The sequence below is a fragment of the Uranotaenia lowii genome, chromosome 2 (genome assembly GCF_029784155.1).
Source record: "Uranotaenia lowii strain MFRU-FL chromosome 2, ASM2978415v1, whole genome shotgun sequence".
NCBI classification, from domain to species: domain Eukaryota; kingdom Metazoa; phylum Arthropoda; class Insecta; order Diptera; family Culicidae; genus Uranotaenia; species Uranotaenia lowii.
The window spans coordinates 309,548,921-309,569,841 of NC_073692.1; the positions used below are offsets into that span (position 1 = coordinate 309,548,921).

General features: G+C 36.3%; 1 protein-coding gene and 1 long non-coding RNA gene across 4 annotated transcripts in view; one reads left to right on the top strand and one right to left on the bottom strand.

Annotated features, from left to right (window-relative positions):
• LOC129746662 (uncharacterized) overlaps nt 1–12,479 on the bottom strand; it is a 66,531-nt gene extending 54,052 nt beyond the window's left edge. Inside the window, exon 1 of one of the 3 annotated variants that reach the window (XM_055740458.1) lies at nt 12,358–12,479. The gene's annotated coding sequence lies outside the window, so the exon portion shown is untranslated. The remainder of the gene's footprint in view (nt 1–12,357) is intronic. The other 2 variants (XM_055740461.1, XM_055740462.1) reach the window with 2 other exon arrangements.
• A 2,049-nt stretch (nt 12,480–14,528) lies between these two features.
• LOC129749660 (uncharacterized) lies at nt 14,529–15,386 on the top strand. The gene is made up of 3 exons (XR_008738122.1): nt 14,529–14,607; nt 14,716–14,929; nt 14,990–15,386. It is a non-coding gene; the product is annotated as an uncharacterized LOC129749660 (long non-coding RNA).
• Nucleotides 15,387–20,921: the final 5,535 nt, after the last annotated feature.

Below are 20,921 nucleotides of genomic sequence, written 5' to 3' on the forward strand. Positions count from 1 at the left end.
TGAAATTTTTATTGCACGTAGTTTCCTTTTAAACAGCATTTATAGCGATTGGTGCAGATCTTGATATTTTCTCGTTTTATTAACTTCTCTTAAAATCAAACCTTTCCTAAAAGACTCGTTTTCAGATTTGAGAATTTGAAATTTGAAGATTGGTAGAATACTGAAAAAACATTCTTAAAACAGTATCATAGGTTTAAAACTGTTGAAACATCCATTTATTGAGTTATATTCCAACTAGTAAAAAAGTTAAATTAACCTTGAAATGATTATATTTTTACTACGCTAATTAGATAACACTCCTTCAATTCAGTTGTGCCGCGGGGTTGCGGTTGGCGAAAGAAGACAATCACACCAGCAGCAGCACAAACATCGACATGATGAATCGAACAAATTAACAAACATAATTGGATAAATATACCAGGTATCTTGTCGGAGCCATTCACACAGCTCATTAAAGCCACTTGATACTGTGTGCAGAATCAAATCAAAACGCTCTGCTGTCATAGTATTTATGAGGGGGAACACTCCTCCATTCAGCGCACGTGCCACACCACGAGCCACGGTGATTCACGAAGCATCATTCATAATGTTGGCTCAGATAATATTGCGAGCGTGAATTCAATTGCGGTATTTGTAGTGCCCAATTACTTGATAGCTCTGGCAATCGATGCGTTTTGAATTTGTGATGCATTTTGAATTCCTAATGATTGATAGCGTTTGTAGAGTCACTTCAGGTGGTTGGTTGTTGAGAAAAAACCCTGGCTCGATTACCTATTATAGTTACTGTGAACCGCATAGATGGATTTATGAAGTTGAATTATTACAATCCAAGGTTCAATGATCAATGGCTTCAACAGAGGTTAACTGCTTGTATTTCAATGTTACTTTTGTTGCTTTAAATGACAATAATCGTTTTATTGTATTTTGTCTTTCCAACAGCAATTTTCTTGTTTCTGAATGTGTTGCCTTAAAAAGAAAGTTTAAAAATTGAAAGAAAAAATTATAAGAAATTAAATACGAAAAAGTCGGTATGTGATTAAAGCTTTTTTTTCATAATTCCATCACTAGTTTGTATTTTCTAAGCTTAGCTTTCTAAGATTTGCGGTTGCTTCGATTCAACTTACTCAGGAAGCCACAAAAACAATTAAGTGGCTCCATTATTGGTCCAATCACGGTGCGGTACCAAACTAAAATGATTGTGCATTTTATCTTGGAGTTTTTTAAATTTATGCTGCCAACACTGACCTATACCTGTGATGGTCACATTTTATGTTTTTATGTGCTTTTTTTTCGTGCTCAAAATTGCCATTGTAGTCAACAAACCGGTGCTGTTTGGTGTTGTTTCTTTTAATTCAGTTTGTTTATTCGATGTGCCACATTACGCATCAGCAAGGCCAGCAAACAGCATCTCGCAACTGCGCGAAATTCCGTAATCGCGACACCGCAGATTGATGATGGCTCATTCAACGAGAGATGGAATCAACACTCAGGCCATTGAGTGGCTGATTATTTTGAGCAGCTTTTTCTAGGTGTTTTGTTTGCAAGATGTTTTTTTTTCTACCGCACTGTTGTTAATTCAACACCATCGCCAAGAGGCCTGCAGGTTGATGGTTTAGATATAGGAGTTCGCACATCTCATTTGGTAAAAAGATTCAAAACGGCGACGACGCCGCAGCCTAATGTTTAACGGTGCCGGTTGTAAACGTTGATGACTTCACTTTTGCTTTCATCACACCGCGTCGTGCGCCATTGACGGACCTTTCCTCTGTTTGGCAAGCTCGTTGTGTATGGGACGTGAAACAACAACGACAACAGCTCGACTTCTCAATGAAACTTCTTCACAGATATGGAGCATTAGGTTGTGGTGATTTTAATTGTTTCATGTTGGCGAGACAAATTTTTGATTGTGTATACCCACAAATCAGACTCTACTCCAATAATGAACTTCCCTGGAGGTGGAATTATTGGTATATGATTCAATGCCGGACCGGCATTAACAAACTGTCTAATAACTGGCATTCCCAACAAACACTTTTTGCTGAATAAACGCTGAAAAAATATCGTGGTTCAATTTTCAATCAGCAATCTGGCTGACAGAAGGTCTCAAAAATTCACTAATTCACGTGTCTTTAGCCTTTAATCATCTTGATCTGGAGAAGTTATTCAGCAAACGTCATTAAACGTCAATTGACGGATCATCAAAAAAAAAAAAAAAAAGTCAAATGTCTGTCTGTCAGATGTTTCGCACCCACTTTTTCCCCTCTGTGTTGTTTTTTTTTTTTTGTTTCAACTGCCCCGACTTTTAAACCTCCGGCTTGTTGGTCGCATGCCGCAGTACGCAGAACCAAAGTCTGCGGCGCGATGAAAATTTGTCGATCTTAAGCGTCCAACATGCCTCTCAACCGAATATTTTTTTAAAGATAAGTGTGAGAGAAATGATCTTTTTTTTCATGTTTTGGGCACCAAAAATATAATTTGTGAGAAAATTTATTCTTTATTTCAAAATTAAGCTAAATGAGAAATCATAAAAAAAATCACATTGCATAAAGAAAACAAAAATTCCCCTCTCATTCCAATCAAGCCGCCATCATGCAGGCAATTTTACCACAGTTCACAGTCTGTCAAATTCCAATGGTAGCGAATGGTTGAACAAAGGCTGAAATAGTGTTATGGAAGCAACTCTTCAACTCCTTCCATTGGCTGCACTGATACTACTTTAAACGCTGAAACATGGTTATAGTTTGTCTATATTCAACCATTAAGCTGCAGCAGCAATTACGCTTTAGCTCAGCTTTTGTTCAGCGAATTGTCGTTCTTAAGCAGCCAAAATGTTTATTGGGTTGTCCTCTCAGACGATATTCTTATCGTTGGCAGGTGGCTTACCTGGTTTGGATTAAGACCGAGCATGGAAGGTTATTTAAAAGAAAGAACTTAAAACAGTTAAACATTTCTTGGGAATGGATTTTTCAAAAGATTATTAAAAGCAAACCATTGACATTTCTTAGGTTGTTTACACCGAGAGAATACTTAAACGTATTGGAAAGTTTGACAGTTATTATATAAGAACGGCAATGGGTCCGAAAGTGCAGTGGACGAAGTCAACGCATGGTTAACTAGCAATTTTCTATTCAAGGATTTGCTAGGATGGTTGCAGTATCTATTTCAACGAGGATGGACATTTGTGCCGCGGTCAGCGCACTCAGCAAATTTCAAGCGACGCCTTCCAACGCACATTGGGCGGGATAATTTGCGTGGTACGAGGGAGACAAAGCTAGCCTGCACTAAGAGGGTAGAGAACATGACATGCTGATGCCGACTTCGCAAACGATAACGATGGCAGAAATTCGATTTCTGGTCATGCTTTCAAGGTATTTGGAAATCTTCGCTTTTGTTCTAGAATCGACTAAGAGTGAATTCATAGTGTTCACTGGAATTGTTGCCAGTTGAACAGATTGGAAATCATTTGGGAAGTGTTGCCAATATGACGGATGGATAATCCAAGCATATATCAATAGACTGAGTCGATCTTGGTCACTTTGAAAAGACATATCCCTGTTAAACAGCTAAATAATAACTTTTTTGTCTAATAAGATACGATGATACGGCCATTGACAAAGTTATTCAGTGGAAAATTTCCTTTGAAGAATTTATAAATTGGCACAAAAATCATCAGCTGGCTCGGTTCCACAGAAGAAACTAAAATTATGTTGATTTTTTAGTACAAAGTATTCAATATTTTCATACAAACCAAAAAGTTCAAATTTACTCATGTAAACGTTACTTGAAAATTTTGCAGAAAAACATGGATAAGTTTTGGACCAAAACAAAGATTTTTAGACCCCAGGGATTGAGAAATTCGAAAATGACCCCAAATCGACTCTGTCTTATATATCAATCACTTTTGATACCAGACCTTCATACATGACATGATGAGAATAAATGTGTTTCATATTATTAGTTTCCAAAACAAATAGTATTCTATTTAAAAAAATATATGAATAGCTGTGCAACGACTGTGGTTGTATGTATTAGATTTAATCTCTATATGGATAAGTGGGTTTTTTTTGTGAACACGGGGTTTTTTCCGAACAAACGCGGTGAGCACCATTAAGTTCTTGGCAGGGTCCAGAAACTATTAAAATGTTACAGTCAATCATTCTATTGACAAGTTTCAGTTATAACTTGCCAACCTTACTTCATAAATTAAGTCATTACTGTCGTTAACAAAATTCATGTCTCTGTGAAACGAAGATCGTGGTGAAGTGTGTAATGTAAATTGACTCATTCGACAATGTGAATTAAGATAAAATTTTGTTTTTGAAAGTTTTACGTTCAGTAATAGATGCTCCATAAGTTGTGATATGATTTTCTGTCGAAAACAAAATCCAAACACGCTCGAAGAAGGGTTAAATATAAATCTATTTTTCAAAATACGACAAAATTTTAAACACATCTTTCTAAGCACTGATTGATTACTAAAATGTACTTTTTACAGTCAAAATTACGATAAACATACAAATTCAGAAAATAAGCCCATATACAATACTTTCCCAGCAAACATTTTCACAGCTAAACTTTTATGCTGTTTTGATATACGTTTCAAATACATTTTAGAATGATCGTATGAAAGTTGAAAAAACAGCATTCACCTACCAAATACATAAATAAATTTCGTTTCTTCCTAAAGCACCGAAAACTACACCAATTAGACGCTATCTAACACCTTATTCGAACCTATTAGTAGAATGCCAGAGGGATAATTATTTTTCTCTCATAGCCTTCAAATCTTTGGCAGCGACAATATTTTCCAGTTCTCTCATTGGTCATATTTTTCAATTCCCATCTGAATGCACTGCTGGATTAGACTGAGTCGATTTGGGGTCATTTTTGAATTTCTCAAACCCTGGGGTCTAAAATGCTACGTCTTGGTCCAAAACTCATCCATGATTTTTTGTAGAATTTTTAAGTAACGTTAACATGAGTAAATTTTAGCTTTTAGATTTGTATGGGAAAATTAAATATTTTGTACTGAAAAATCAACATCATTTTTGAATCTTCTGTGGAACCGAGCCAGCTGACAGTTTTTGTGCCGATTTATAAAATTCCTAAAGGAAATTTTCCGCTGAACAACTTTGTGCAATACTTTAACCTCTTATCTTATAAGACAAAAAGGTTATTAGGTGTTGAATGGGGATATGTCTTTTCGCTTTGATGAACAATAAATTCAATTGACATCACTGCTTGAGTCTCGCAAAATATTACATGAAAAGTAGTCATGCAATACCTCGCTAGGCACTCTGCAGGGATGTCAATTGAATTTATTGTTCATCAAAGCGAAAAGACATATCCCCATTCAACATCTCATAACTTTTTTGTCTAATAAGATACGAGGTTAAAGTATTCCACAAAGTTGTTCAGCGGAAAATTTCCTTTAGGAATTTTATAAATTGGCACAAAAACTGTCAGCTGGCTCGGTTCCACAGAAGATACAAAAATGATGTTGATTTTTCAGTACAAAATATTCAACTTTCTCATACACATCTAAAAGTTCAAATTTACTCATGTAAACGTTACTTAGAAATTCTGCAAAAAATCATGGATGAGTTTTGGACCAAGACAAAGCTTTTTAGACCCCAGGGTTTGAGAAATTCCAAAATGACCCCAAATCGACTCAGTCTACTGCTGGATGCAGAGACAACATGACGATGATTTCCTCACTTGAAGCCCGCACGGGAGCAAAATCATTTAAAAATTTACAAACATGGCAGACTTCCTATCATATCCGATTTAAACTGACTTCAAACCAAATTTTGTACGATCTTTTCACTATCCAGTTGTAATGGCGTTTCGCAACACTATTGTAAACGGCTTAAGTTATCATTTCTGATACGGTTTCATGTTTGCTGGGTTATAATTTTTTTTATAATTGTGGATCTGTGATTATATGACAATATCAAAAGTCATCACATAACTAGAATCTTAACAGTGTTCAAAATTACCCCATAGACAAGGGGGTAGATAAACAAGCGTTTTTCGCCCATAAGTTGCAGCTTGAAAACAAGAAAAAAAATCTAAACTTGAAGAAGGAACCAGCCAATCTTTTTTGGTAACGTTCCAAAATTTGAACATTGGACATATTTTCTTTAAAGCTGTTAGTATAAAAAACTGGGTAGTTATGTTCATTGTTACCCAACTCGACCTTACTTAGTGTGTGTAAAAAGACAGCTAAAGACAGTGTCCTGTTTTTTAATGATCGATTGGTTTTAGTTTGAAGCCTTAATGTCATGTTTTGATTAACTTGAATATTTATAATTTAAGCGGTACGGTTTAGTATCGAAATTTGTCTACGGTCAATTTTAAATTCTTGCTGGTATTTTTGAGCTTTTCACCTATTTTCTCTCAGGGGGATATGTCAATAGTGCATATTGCCTTACATGAATTCACACTAGCTGTTTTCTTCTATATTTTCTTGTTTTGCCAATTTGGAAAAAGATCTTAAATTTAACAAATCTCTTTGCTTCCTGATGACTCGGTTTAACTAAATAAAATCTCTGCACTGTGATTCTTAAATATGTGCATAAACGCATCGCTTACAGCCCAATGTTGGTTTTTTTTGGAAATCTTTTAATATTGACTATGTTAAAATCATACAAAATTCTGATTTAAATTGCATCAGTTATATCTGTGACATCAAGTAAAATTCAACGTATATATCGTACCAATATCGGTTCCAAAGAAAAAATGCTCAGAAATATGTTTCTATTTCAATTGTATCAAGTTGAAAATCAAAACTAATATCGCATGTCGACAGTCATGCCTGTTTCATCCAATACCAGTTATTTTTATTGTTTAGAAACATGTGACAAGTTCACTTCAGCATTAAAAAGGTTATACGGCTTAGAAGAGTTGAATCCAAAGTTGCCGAAAAAAAAATCTGTGTGTTTTGCGAAGAAAAATTATGTTTTTCTTTGATTTTAACCAAAAATTCTTAGACGGTTTTCTGTAATGGAAATAGCACTTATTTTATTTCAAAGCTATGATAAATTGAGTTTTTTTTTACAATAAAATCCTGTATTCTGTGACACAGATTCTGCGATGAAAATTTGCTTAAAATTCTGTGAAATTATAGAACTTTCTGTGGTTTTGGCAACCTTGGTTGAATCCTCCTAGCATTTCATATTCTAATGTTTCGTTGTCATACGCCAGTCCTGGTTCTAAAGTCTACTACTTTAATTTCGTGCAATCACCTGTACTTTCATTATTATCACTTAAAATAAGAGTAATTTCCAAACCAACAGGTTACTGTTCAGATAGCCAAAGAGCTTTAAAATCACACGTTCGTTTTAGAAATATATCACACGGTAATAAAAAAAAGTTTACTGTAACTTCAAATTAATGTATATCAAAATTAACCTGCTTATGAACTCGTCGAAGATGCATTTTAAATTTCAATTTATAGAATCTGATTGTAGTTATCTGACCATAGCACTAACCGGTCTGTAAAAAAACCAAAACAAACTTTGTATAATGAATCTTCTGCATCGTTTACCTTTGATTCCGAGGTACTCCCTATACATATTTACCTTCTATCTTGTGTGTGGTTGCTCATTTTTTATAAAGAAAAAAATTATTACGAATCTTATGTTCAAAAGGGTGAATGCTTGGAAATCCCTATTTGGTTAGGTTAAATGCCAACTTTGCCATGATAAATCAGATGTTTTATTTGCCCTCACTGTAGCATCACGGTTAGAGTGAGGTTGCCAGAATTTTTCACCACGTATCCGGACAATTTTAACTAAAAACCTGTAAAAATTTGGGAATTGGTTTCAAAATTGACAACCAAAATTCCGGGCTATATCCGGGCAAAATTGATCAAAACTTAAGAATTATGACAAAAATAAAAAAAAACTTGAAAAAAAACTTCATCAAAACTCAAGAGCAGATTTCAAATCGTTATAACAAATAAAATTCACATAAATGTTTGGATTCAAATAAAAACAAATATTGAAATTTTTTCGATTAATATTCCAAAGGCTTATTCCAATTTCATATCAGCAAAATAGTTCAGTACCACAAACAAAGATCTCGAGACCTCAAAATGAAAAAAATACATTAAACTGAAGAAACAACACAAGACTTGAAAATCTCAATCAATTGAATCTCTAGCTATTGATGAAAAACTGTTTTTTTATTGGCATCATAAATCGTCCAGTCATGTTCCTAAGTCCCTGTGGTTATGCAATTTTTTTTTTATTTGTCAAGCATTCTTCTGCCCTTACTTCTTTCCGAACTATCAAGTGAAAATCATCCAAACACAAATATTAGAAAAACGTCAAAAATTGCAATCGAGCGCAACAACAATGGTTAAAATCGGTCATTATTTGACGAAACGGCTTGAATTTCACATTGAGTGTCCTGGTCGGCGGACATTTAACTGCCTCATTAAAACAGTGATGAAAATCACCCTTAAAAAAATTAGCCAATTTTTGAAGCTTAATAACTTTTTTATCATAGTTTAGGCTTTAAGAAAACCCGTTTTTGAAAGAAATCGGTCGATGGAGACAAAAGTTATTGACGAAAAACTGTTTTTTCATGTTCCTCTCGAACAAAATGTCTCAAAATCCCATACAAACTTCAGACTCGTGGAGCGACCCCTTCCCGTGGTCCGATCTGGCCCAAATTTGGCATGAGATCTTATACTAGGCCCAGGATCAATTTTAGCCTGCAGCGTATAATATTTTACAGGTTTTAAATTTCTCATACTAATTTGGGGCAGTCTAGTACACACCCATGCGCGCTTTGCCCCTAACGAAATGGAAAAAAGTAAGATAAGTAAGAGCATTTCGAAATTTCACGATTATGACATATATAATTGGTTTAGGTGTTCTTGCTTAAATATTTTTGGTGAAGATTTTAGCCCTTCTTTATTTTCTGATACCTGATAGTATTAAAATTTAGTTCGTTACTTCAATTAATTAGTTCATTACTGTAGTCAATTGCATGCTATAATATATAGACTCATACTTAGAACTTACAGCTTAGAAGCGCAAAGCGTAATGCATTTGATAATGCACGTGTTTAAAAGGAAGTGGAGGAAGCTTGCGCTCTACAGGAATTGTCTCAATGAGAAGTTGCGCGCTCAGCGTCAGCTCTCGAGTTGACTCCATTATTTTAAGGAATCGGGATTCCAAGGGTGGATCGTTATGAGATGGAACGATTAGACTACTGCGTAGGAGGGAAAGAGAAGCCCTTCTTTCAATTGGGTGGAAGCCCATTGGTTATTGTGTCCAAAGGTCAACGACTTTCTTCAGGAAATCTTCGACTCCCCTTTTGAAACCACAGATGGTCTTGTGCGAATCTGAGGAATCCCTTGAATCCACTGGGTTATTCCGAATTTAACCGTGGTAAAAAGTAGATAGCGAGGTTGTTCTTGTTCCGCGTATTGTACCGTAAGAACACGTTAAGTGCCTTTTGATTTGGTGTTTTAATGTTCCATGTTCCTTCTCAGGAAATTAATTAAGCCCATCCAGTTAGCCAGCTAGAATTTGTGTGCGGTCAGATGATAGTCGTTTGCGTCCCTACCAAAAATAAAAGGTAAACCTCATTTGCCCAAAATGTGTGTTCTGTGTGTGATTAATTGTTTGCCTTAATCTGGCAATTATATCCAGCTCAAAAGCCGACGCACATCTAGCGATTGCTAACACCGCTACAGCCCAGCAGTTCCGGTACAACACCACGGGGAGGATTCGGACCCCGGCCACTGAGAGTCGGACGAGGTCGTCAGCCGTCACTTGGATGACTTACTCTATTTTGCATCAAGCCACCACCATTCTCTTTGAAGCACCACTAAACACACTAAACGTTGGACCCGATACGGTGTCGAGTAACCACGTGCTCGGTAATCACTCCACCGAAGGTATGTACCCATTTGGGAATTTCTCCAGGAATATGTAGTGCGAGCATGCACAATATGTTTTTTTCCAACCTCCAGAATAATCATTCCGGCCGTTGAATTCTTCGGCTCGTTGTTGCTGAAATCATTAACATCATCAACTTCGTCGTCTGACCTACGGTCTCAAAGTAACACCGTCTAACTATCGCAAGCAAGCCTACTTTATCGGCCGGAATCTAAATCGGTACCGCATGAGTGAGAATTAAAAATATGCGCATATAAAAATACCTTTACACTCAGCAAGCTCCTCATTTAAAAGTTAACCAAAAACACACACAGTTTATTTCGGAACCGCCAACCATTGAAGGGTTCCTCTTCTGAAAACTCGCCAAAAAGTCTTCAGAACATGTAATCCGCACACGAATAGGGGGAGGTTAGGGAAGGAACAATTAGAAATCAAACTTGTGTAATCCTAGGATAAGAAAAATAAACCAAAATTAGCGTGCAGAAAATAGAATAATTGTTTCTCCGAATATATGTTTAATGAACGTTAAATACAAAGTTAATATTATGTTTTCTTTCAACAAAATGTTCGAGTTCGTTATTTGTGCTTCCCCGAACATTGAGCTCTTGGGTTAAAAGGTGGTTCACGTGTTCTTCCCCGATTAGTTTTTCTTTTACTCTGGGAGGACTACCCGGGAAATCAGTCTGCTCGCTTTAAGCTAGGGTGATTTGGTCTTTTTAAGCCAGTGATGAGAAGCACAAGCGAGTGTTTCTAAGGGGATAGTACGCTGTATCCATAAGTTTTCTCTTAATTGGGAAAGGAAGCCGATACGAGTAGTTCCTACCCAGGCTAATTGTATAAAACCTGATCTTTCGTATCCATTCTTGGATCCTTTTAGGAACGACCTGCCCTGGGGTCAAAGTTCTCGCCGGGCAATTTGGACTCGACGAGTGGTCCTCGACTAAAAGAGGTGGCGCTGAAGCCGCTCGTTTAACGACCGCGAAACTGACCAGTGTACAATTCCCAGTAGTGTTCCTCCGCGCACTATAATTTGTCTACTGTGGTGGCTGAAACGACTAAAATAAAAATGCAATATTATCGCTGAGCTCTTAGTGATTCTAATGCATTAAAAATACGGATTACCGATAATGATTTTTTAAATAAAATTTTCCAACAAAATTTATTTTAGAACCAATATTGTGCATTGCTTATGGTACTTAAATTGATTTAATGCTAACCATGGTCCCTTAAAAACCATTTTGGTATCCGACTCCTCACGCTGCGCGTTCGAACTTGAAAGAAATTTTGTCCTTCACGCTGTCGCGTGGCGGACGGGGCAAAGGGATCACCCCTAGCTTTAACGCAGACCTAGGAAGCTCCGGCTAACCTAGACCAATGTATTAGAGCAGCCGCTTCCGACGGCGGGTTGCGGCTTTGCCGCAAAAGAATAGTTTTATGGGAACCCAATTTTGATGGAAAAAATTTATTCAATTTTTTGAATTTCAGTCTGGATAAATATATTAAATTTTCTGGGAGAAAAATTTTCTAGGAAATGGTTCATTCTGATAAAAAAATTCTGGGAATTAGTTCATTCTGGGAAAAAAAATCTGGTAAATGGTGCATTCTGGGAAAAAAAATCTGAGGAAGTGGATTTCTGGTGATTGAAATTCTGGTGAATTTTCATTCTGGGCAATGGTTTTCGGGAAAATGGAGTTCAACCAGAATTTACTAAACAAATTTGGTTTGAAAAGGTTATCAGGATGATTTTCAATATAAGATTCGACCCAAAATTCCCTTCCATAGATCGATTCACCGCCCTGTCAAATCCCTTTACTTCCAATTTTCATATTGATTCACTTCATTTTCACTAGAACAACGCAAAAAAAAAGTTGACAGTTAACAGCGTTTTACAGAACTCTCATGTGTCCGTTTCCAAAGCGATGCAAACAGTGGATGCTTTACTCTTTAAAACCCATTTTCAGTGTAAATTAATTGTGATATTCATTTGACTTATTTCATTAATTCCGATGCTCTACGACACGTTCTTCTCCACTCCGATCATCACCCGTTGAGGTGTGCGCTCTTTTATTGACAAACAGTGAGTACGCAACTAGCAGTATGTGGCCACAAACGTGCTTAAGCAATCACACACAAGACCCTGGATCTGTTTATGGTACTGGCGCGCAAATCTCAAGACCCATTTTGGACTAACTACGCGCCAACACATTCCGGATAGTGCTAGCCGTTATAGGCACTCAGATTTATGCAAAAAGCCCACCCCACACTCATGATTATTATTGGCAGTGTACACTTCACAATTTCTTCGACTCTATATTTCCGCAACAGGACACTGTTATGTTGATTGGGAAATTGGACTTTTATATCTATAACGGCCAACACCAGCAAAGGTTTGCAAAAGCCGCACCACCAAACACGTGAGGGCTGCTGTCATTTTTTTTACCGAAGCGTGAAATTGATTGGAATCCGCGCGGGTTCAAAACAACACACTCTGGTTCGGTTCGGAAAACTAAACTACTACGCGATCTGTGATGACGATCGGTTTACTACTCGGTTGGACGCTCGGAATGGAACTGAAACCTCCGGAGGTCTCTCGGTCGAGATCGGACCCGACCCGGAGGAGATGAATTTGGTTCGGTAGCGAACTGACTGACTGACTGAATGATGGAGCCGGGCAGCTCTTAGGAGGTCTTGGGGTCGTTCGGTAGGAGGACAGATCGGTTCAATGTCTTTTCCCTACGGCATCGGCACGTCGCCGTCGTCGTTGTCGCGGTCAGAGACACATATCTATCTACTCTAGAAATGCCACAAACGGATCGTGTGCTTGCCTGCTGAAACAGTTGTAGGTACAAATCAATAAAGTATCAACGCCAGCCATGCAGGCAGGCAGCTGATGACGTGAGGTCATACAACGAACGACATGGCCCTCCTAACAACATGCGCAACGGATGTTAACGCAGGGTTACGTATGTGATCGGTTTAGAATACCTTATATGATGTCCATAACACGTTGTAAAGCAGCTACCAGGATTGGCCCCTTTTAGTCGTGTCTTGGGACAATATTATCACGTGTACGATAAAATCGAATGTTACGTTTGGTGCAAAACTGAAGTCAACTATCCTTCTATAAGATAAAAATTCAGAAAAAAAATATATAAAAAAACTTTGACTTGTTGACTTTTTCAATTTTTAAATTTGGATCAAGGAAAATCTGTAAAAACTTTTTTATAAAATACTTCATAAAAACATTGCAAATTAGATCATTCAATGCATTTTATTTAAGAAATGATCTATCTATTATATAAAATTCTCTTGTAACGGTGTTTGTAGTACTACTCCTCCAAAATGACCCAAACGATTCGAATGAAATTATTTTTAGAATATTCTGTAGCCATGCGAATCGGTTTATATCTAATAAAAATAACCGAAAGTCGCATCAATTGTCCGTTTTAATTAAATTTGTAGTTTTTTCAATCAAATTAAAGTCATGGCTTCCATTTTTTCGAGATTTTTTTTTCCTTTAAGCGCCAGCCGGGCGGTTTGTTTTTCGTCTCCATGGTCGAGGCGTCACGAGCAAACGTCGAGAGAGGGTAGTAACCATGGCATAGCATACTGATTGTTATTAGTGGGAATATTTGGGCGCGCATTTTTCAACCAAGCATAATTTCAATGCATGTGGTGGCCATATAAAGCCTAGATGTGTTTTTTTCTTCTTGATTCCTAGATCATTTGTACAGCACATAGTAATGAATGACGCCTATATGTGACCCAAATTGATATTTTGCCGATCAAATCAAAACCATTTAAATGATTTAAAAAAAATAAACTTTAATTCGTGTTATTTAAAGAAGGAATTTTTGTCTGAAAAATATGAATTTAGTACTGATGCGTATGAAATAATGGTATGACTCTTTCAAAACGACATACACCGTCTTAGCCGATTTAGGCTCTACAGACTGAATAAATGACGTGGACAACTAAGATTAACATTTAACACCCAGTACCGAGATGGGAATCGAACCCGCCATCAGTGGACCAGCGATTACCGTGTAACCACGCTAACCACTCGACCACCGTAGACGTACGTCTTTCGGACATTTTAAAAAAGAAAAGTCGAAAGATTTGGTTTATAATCCAATACGCCTAGAAACATTTTTCGAGCATATACAAATGTGCTTTACTGAAGTTGTATCAAGCGCCTTTAAATTAACAGAACAACTACAAAATCCGTCAAAAATGAACAGACACATGAACTGAACAAGAGCCTGTCCTATAAAATGGATTATATAGGATTGATGTTTATTTAAAGGCCGAATGCAAAGAAGTGCAAACCTTCAACATTTACAAAAAATGTATGCACGATTTCTTAGTTTATAAATGGTTGGACCCAAATAATCAATCTGACTAAATAAACTCAACTTTTTTTAAATCTTCCACCAAAAAACTGTTTACAGGTTCCCTGTTTGTTTACACAGAATCAGGTACTATCGGCTTCTGAGAAATTTTGGGGACAAAACACTAGCGCCAAAATAATATTGACGAATTAGACTTTAACCATTAATTCGAAAATTTTAACAGCATGCTTTGGAGTTTTTGTTTACATCACAATCGATGGAACGTTTTGCTGCTTTGCGTCAACTTTCTTCAACGATTACGGAACTCCGACTCGGATCAACACCGTCAAAGTGCTAGTGTAAGTTTGAAATGGAATCTCAACTACACGATATTATTGAGAAAAAAGATCACGTAAGCATTTTTGATTTGGGATGAGAGTGATTCAATTTTCGAATAAATCTTTCAGCAAAAACGTTCCGGACTTTAGCGCTTCCCGAGAAAAGAACGATCTGGGCGTCCTGACGTTCGATCTCAAGGTTGTTCAACTGAAGCGTGAAGCAGCTATTCTTGTATTTGACCAGACGGAACAAAACGGGGCAAAATCATACTGCGAGGCGAAAACTCCCTGCAGGACTTCAAGAACATGAAAACTAAGTCCTTATTCTGGGACGATGGAAATGGTTTGAAGTGAATTTCTAACTTTTAAGAGATTATTGGTTTTCGATCTTTTAATTTTTCAGCGGCCCCCAGAACGTGACGCTGATACTTTCCTGGAACATCGTTCAAAGTGCAGAACTACTTCCAAATGTATTTCTCATGGACATCATTCGTTCAAGTTCCCGGAATCCTACATGCCGTCGCCGATCTAAACTAAAGCTTGCAAAAACTTAGAAGAAGAACTTAAAAAAATACACAAAACCCCTACAAGAGCTTATCGATGATTAGAAAATTGCTCAAAGAAAAACGAATCGATACTAAAATAAGCCACCAAAGAATTCGTTTTTCGCCGAACTGTAGCTGACGACGATGCAGCATTTCCATTTATTCCATTCTGATTATTAAGATTTTTGTTTGCAAATTGGAGCTGCCTTTCTCAACATCATCCATCATCAATGAAAAAACCAAACTACAGGAACATCTGGTCGAAATGTTCCCTAGAACCGTGTGCACTTTATCCTCAGTTCTTCAATCATGTATGTTTAGTTGAAAGGAGAAAATGTTCGAAATAAATTTAAATTTGAAAGCACGGGACCTTACAATATGAATTTTCTTTATAGTTAATTGTATTAAGTAACACAAATTCTACCGTCTTTGCTATGACTAACGAATAACTGCTTTAAAAAAAACATGATAATAATTCTAAATTGGTTGGTTTTGCTCTGATGACCGCTTGTCTTTACCCTCAAAACATTTGAATATCGACTTTGAACTGGAGAGATCCATTTTTGCAAAACTAACATGACTGATTTGGGAATCCGACATTCGGTTACACCTCCTATATATACTCACCTTGGATGTTTCGTCGGTCAAAGGCAATATGTGCTTGCAAGCTTGAATGCAAATTGGAAGCTTGAAGACTTTTTCGCTGATGGCAGCACCGTAAACAAAAAGTTAACGTCCCAGACTACTTGTTCGAAAAACTATTCAGCCGGGTATCTTGATAGAATAGAATATCTTTGACAGAATTCAAGTTCGTACACCCACAGAAGAGGTCGCAAAAATCCAATGCCTATTTAGCAAATCTCTGTGCCGATAATGCGCTGAAATGTGCACTGTGCCGAAGATGGTATGTTTGAAAAACCGTAACTGGCATAAGGACTCGGCTCCCAACCAAAATGATGACCACTACATTCAAGCGAAACAAGAAAAACATTTAATGGGATTTCCTTCCTATTGGATAATTTATCCCAGAAACAAGAAAAAAAAAACAAAGGGTCGTGGGGAGAGTCGAACTCATTTCACCACATATATCTTGTCTTGCCAGTCCGACACCTTAACCAGTGTACTATTTGTACTTCATGCAGGATGAGGGATATTTGTCATAGCCTTCCTGCCACCGATCATTCACAAAAAAACGCACAACGTAGGCTTACCGGCGTTTGGCCGCCTTTGAAGGTAGTCCTTTGTCTTGCTATGGAAACGGGAAGAGGAACGGGAGTAAAGGAAACGGGAAACCCATTGAATGAGAACTGTGCTTTGCTTACTGCCTGCTATTACATACACACGCTACATATACACAGCTGCTAAAGCCGGGCAGCTTGGCCGGTAGTTGTTTGCCGTTGAATTGAAGGAATGTTTTTGTTGTTGCTTTTGCTACATACACACGAACAGCTTAGCCGTGGTTGTTTGCCAGTGGATTGAATGGAAGGAATATTTTTGTTGTTGCTTTTGCTACACACGCACAGTGCTCGGTTCGCTGGCTGCCTGGTGTAGGCCGGTATTTATTTCCATCCTTCTTCGTCTTGTGATGTGATATGGGGGGACGTGAAAACGTTTTTATTTTGTTTCTTTCAGACATACGTAATTCGGTTGCGCTGGGAGTTTAATGCCGGTGAACGCAAATCGAATCAGCACCGGTCGCGTTATCTTCTTGTACCAATGATGCTATGTAATTGATTACACGCCATTGGCACAGAGGCTGAATTTTGGGTGTACTTAACATAAACGTGTGTTTTTGTTTAACATATTTTGGCTACATAGAAAAGACTTTAGATTCGCGTTTTTGTTGATTTTTTTTTTTGTGATTGATATTCTAGAAGCATAATTTTTTGATAGCAGAAGCAGAATTTTTTTTCATAAGTTTTCATGATGACCTGAAAGTGTTGAAAATAATATTAACTCCTGTCATTTCACACGGTGAAACAAGTGGCAGCGCGCTATTTAGCCATGAAACATATACATACCAATTTTTCTCTAAAATAGTCAGAAAGTGTATTCTGAGTGTTAAATCTGAAGCGGATAATCAAAAATTAATAAATGTCTTCGTAAATGAAGGTCTTTTTGGAGATTGCAGTAGGCGTCGGTTGAAACTGTCAGACGCGTTTTTTCGGGCTGAAAATTTTCTATTTGTAAATTTCAATAAATTTAGAGTTTGTATTCAAGAAACAAGTGCGAGAAAGTTCTTTAAGTGGACAACCGGAAGTGTATGTGTGTGAGTTTGAAGCAGGTCCATAGTTTTCGGCTTTGTTTGGCGTTTTCCCTGGTCAACTGGACAATTTCGAGAAATTTTGAAAGGCTTTCAACAATTATTCTATTCCTAGAATATCTACACGGGAAAAAAAATTGTATGCAGAAAACCGAAGCTAAGTATTTTTAATTTATAGCTCATTTTTCATAATATGGAAAAAGATATCTTGCGATGGATTGCAATGCAAACTGAGTGCGTTAATTCGGTTATAACTTTGAGATCTTGAATCATTTTTAGGTAGGTAGCTAGGTACTTTAACGAGAATAAAGCTCAAAACTATGTTTAGATTAAAAAAAAAAAAATAAGAATACTAATGTCAAAAGAAGGTATATATTTATTTCATTACATTGAACTTTAATGTGAAAGTCGATGATGTATCTAGATCCAAATTGTTATTTCCATACTTTTCTAATGTTTTTTTTTCCTTTTTTTTCTCAATGAACAGTGATAACTTGTTAAGTTTGTACCAAATTTTTATAAATTTGCAGTTCAAATCGTAAGGTATTTCTCCAGAAATAGTTATTTTTATTTATTGAAGACATTTCCACTTTTCACATTTTTTCACGGGGTGTTTATATTTCTGTAAATCAGCTTTCTAGGACGAAGAACTAAGTAATCAGAGCATCAAGCGTCTGCACATAACGACCGTAGAATGTGAAATCAAGAAACTGATAGAGAACAAGCGCCAAGCTTAGAAAGTTTCGGGTGAGATCTATCTTATTTTTCTTATTTTAACTGTACACATCAAACATTGCACTTTATAACCTAACCCTACATAATCATAAGAAGCGTTTGGCAGGGATCTCCACGCTTCATCCCTCCCTTGTTCCTGTATCTTTTGCGTTTTCATCACATGGTTGGCCTGGCCGTAGTGGTATCTGCAATGCATGTTCTATGTATCAGATACCATGTTGAAAAGAAAAATGTGAAACGCAAGTTTTTCATTTTCCAGGATGCATACAAGTTTTGGCCATGTTGGTGTTAGAAGAAGAAGAAGAAGAAGAAGTCTTCGTAAATGAAGGTCTTTTGGTTAAACAGTATTCAGAAAATTTAAGTACCAAGAATTATTTTATTCTGGAGAAAAACTGCAGATATATCAATGAAAGGTGATAAAAAAGACAAACAGGAACACATATTAAATTCATTTTAAAGCCTTTCTTTTTCTTTTTGAAAGAATATGGAAGTTGAACTGTGATGATATCCATTTGCACTTGCCCCGATGTTTCTTTAATAAAAATAACAATGTATAATAAAGAAAGACACTTAAATGTTAAAGGTTTCGAGGTAAATTTACATGAAAATTTCTAAAAAATAGAATGAACACATGAAATCATCGTAGCCTTAACAGATTAGTTCTTTTTATGTATTTAATTTTTTAAAACCTGCATTCCAATTAAATGTTATTGAATCTTGAAAATATCACATAATCCTCAATGAAATCGTAAATCACCTTCAACACTGTTAATAACAAAAAAATTAAACATATTTTCTCTCCATTCAAAACCAAATTAAATTCCTTTGAACATTAAACCAATAAATCAAGAAAACTTGATTTATTGAGTTTATATTTTATGGAATAAATTTTGCAATTTTTGCTCCGACAAATAAAAAAAGGGCGAACTTTTTTTTGACGTGGTTTTGATGAAAATATGGATATTAATAACCACTGCTTCCAAGGGTGAGGATAGTGAACAGCAAGCGGCTTGAAAATGGTTTGTAAAATATCTTCTCTAATGTTTTTTATTTCTTCAGTTCTAAAAAATGTACCATCCAAAGCTGTCGCAACATTCAAAATTCTTCATCCATAAAGTTTCATATGTAATATATTTCAATAAATGAAAAAATTTGATTTCAGTTTCAACCTTAAAGTGATCTTGAGCAAAGCGGAGTAAATCAACTGAATGGTATACAATAAATGAAACATAGATATAATCAACATATGTTATTTATGGAAAAGTATTCATGTAAGATGCATGTAAGATTGATTGGAACAAATTTTTTGTTAATTTATGGAAAGAGCCGTAGAATTGAGTTTAAATTCTTAGATTTGATTCCGATATAATTAAGCGGGACAATTCGAGTAAACGGAAAAGTTGGAAATGGGAAAAAACTAACACATGTTCAAGAAAGCGAGACGATTAACAACTCAAGATTTTATGCTTTTTTGAAGTTAAACAGCGAAGAAAAAAAAAAGGAAATAGACGCCAAGTTTAACATGGTAAGACGAAGTTTACCGGGTCTGCTAGTTCTAATATATACAGATGAGTTGGACTATATATGTTTGTATGCACCTTATACAAATCCACACCGCTTAACCGATCAGCCTGAAATTTGGTACAGTAATGTGTTTGGACCATGGTAAGGTTTTAGTCATAGTTTTAAGCCCCTCCCACCTAAGGAAAGGGACCCTCCCATACAACTTTCGTTTTTCTCCCACGAATCAAAAGTCATGGCACCCATTTTGTTGACCGATTTTCGTTTCCTTTGGCGGGGTTATTTTCACCATCACGACCATCCAGAGTTCACGTGTACTGAATAGCAAATCAAAGCTTGCTGAGCATTAAAAATTTGAAAGAGAAAATTTTGGCGGGTGTTTTTTGTCCTCCTACTATTCAAAGCACGTGGTACCGGTACGAGATATTGGGATGCAAAATATGCCTACATTTTGAATTGAAAAATACAACTAGCCTGTTAGGAATATATTGACTAGAATTGTAGTGGCTTTTGAAGTACTTTTTACCGCCTCTGGGGGGCTTTGAGGGTCTACAAAAACATACAGTGAACTGAACAGTGAACAATAAATTGACTTTTCCAGCGGAACAACTATTTTTACTGAGTGTTGAAAAACTTATGATTCGATTTTCATAAATTCAAGCTGTTAAGAGCCAACCATTTTCAAATTTTTGGAATTTTTCATAGAGAAAGATAAATTAATTAGGTTCAGAGTTAAAAGTCCAAGGCTGCGATTTTAACGATTCGATAGCCTTCGAGGAATTCAAACGGGGGTTTAGAAAATTGATTAGGAAATTCAATAAAAGGTTTTGAGTTTTATACAATTCAATTTCATTGGCCAATTTCTAGCTTTTGAGTCGTTTTTGGTCATCAATGTGACTTGACAGGATGGGATGATTGTGTCCAACAATGGAAACATTGAACTATAACTCAAATTAAATCTATTTCTTAAAATTATAACGGTCACTTCGGTTCGGGGATAGTTTGTTTTCGATAACTTCAAAAAACTATAAGTAAAACTTTCAACATTTAAAAAAAAAGTACTCACAAAGCAGTGTGATTTTAAAAAGCATACATACTATTGAAAACATGCAAAGTGAATTTTAAACATGATTCAACAATATTCTTAAGTCTTTTTTTTAAATTTCTTAGTAAATAAAACTTGAATATACCATTGTACAGGGAGATCAGCCAGCTTGAAAATTGAGATGATCTCCAAAAAAAAGATTTAAATCAAATGGGGGATGTGAAAG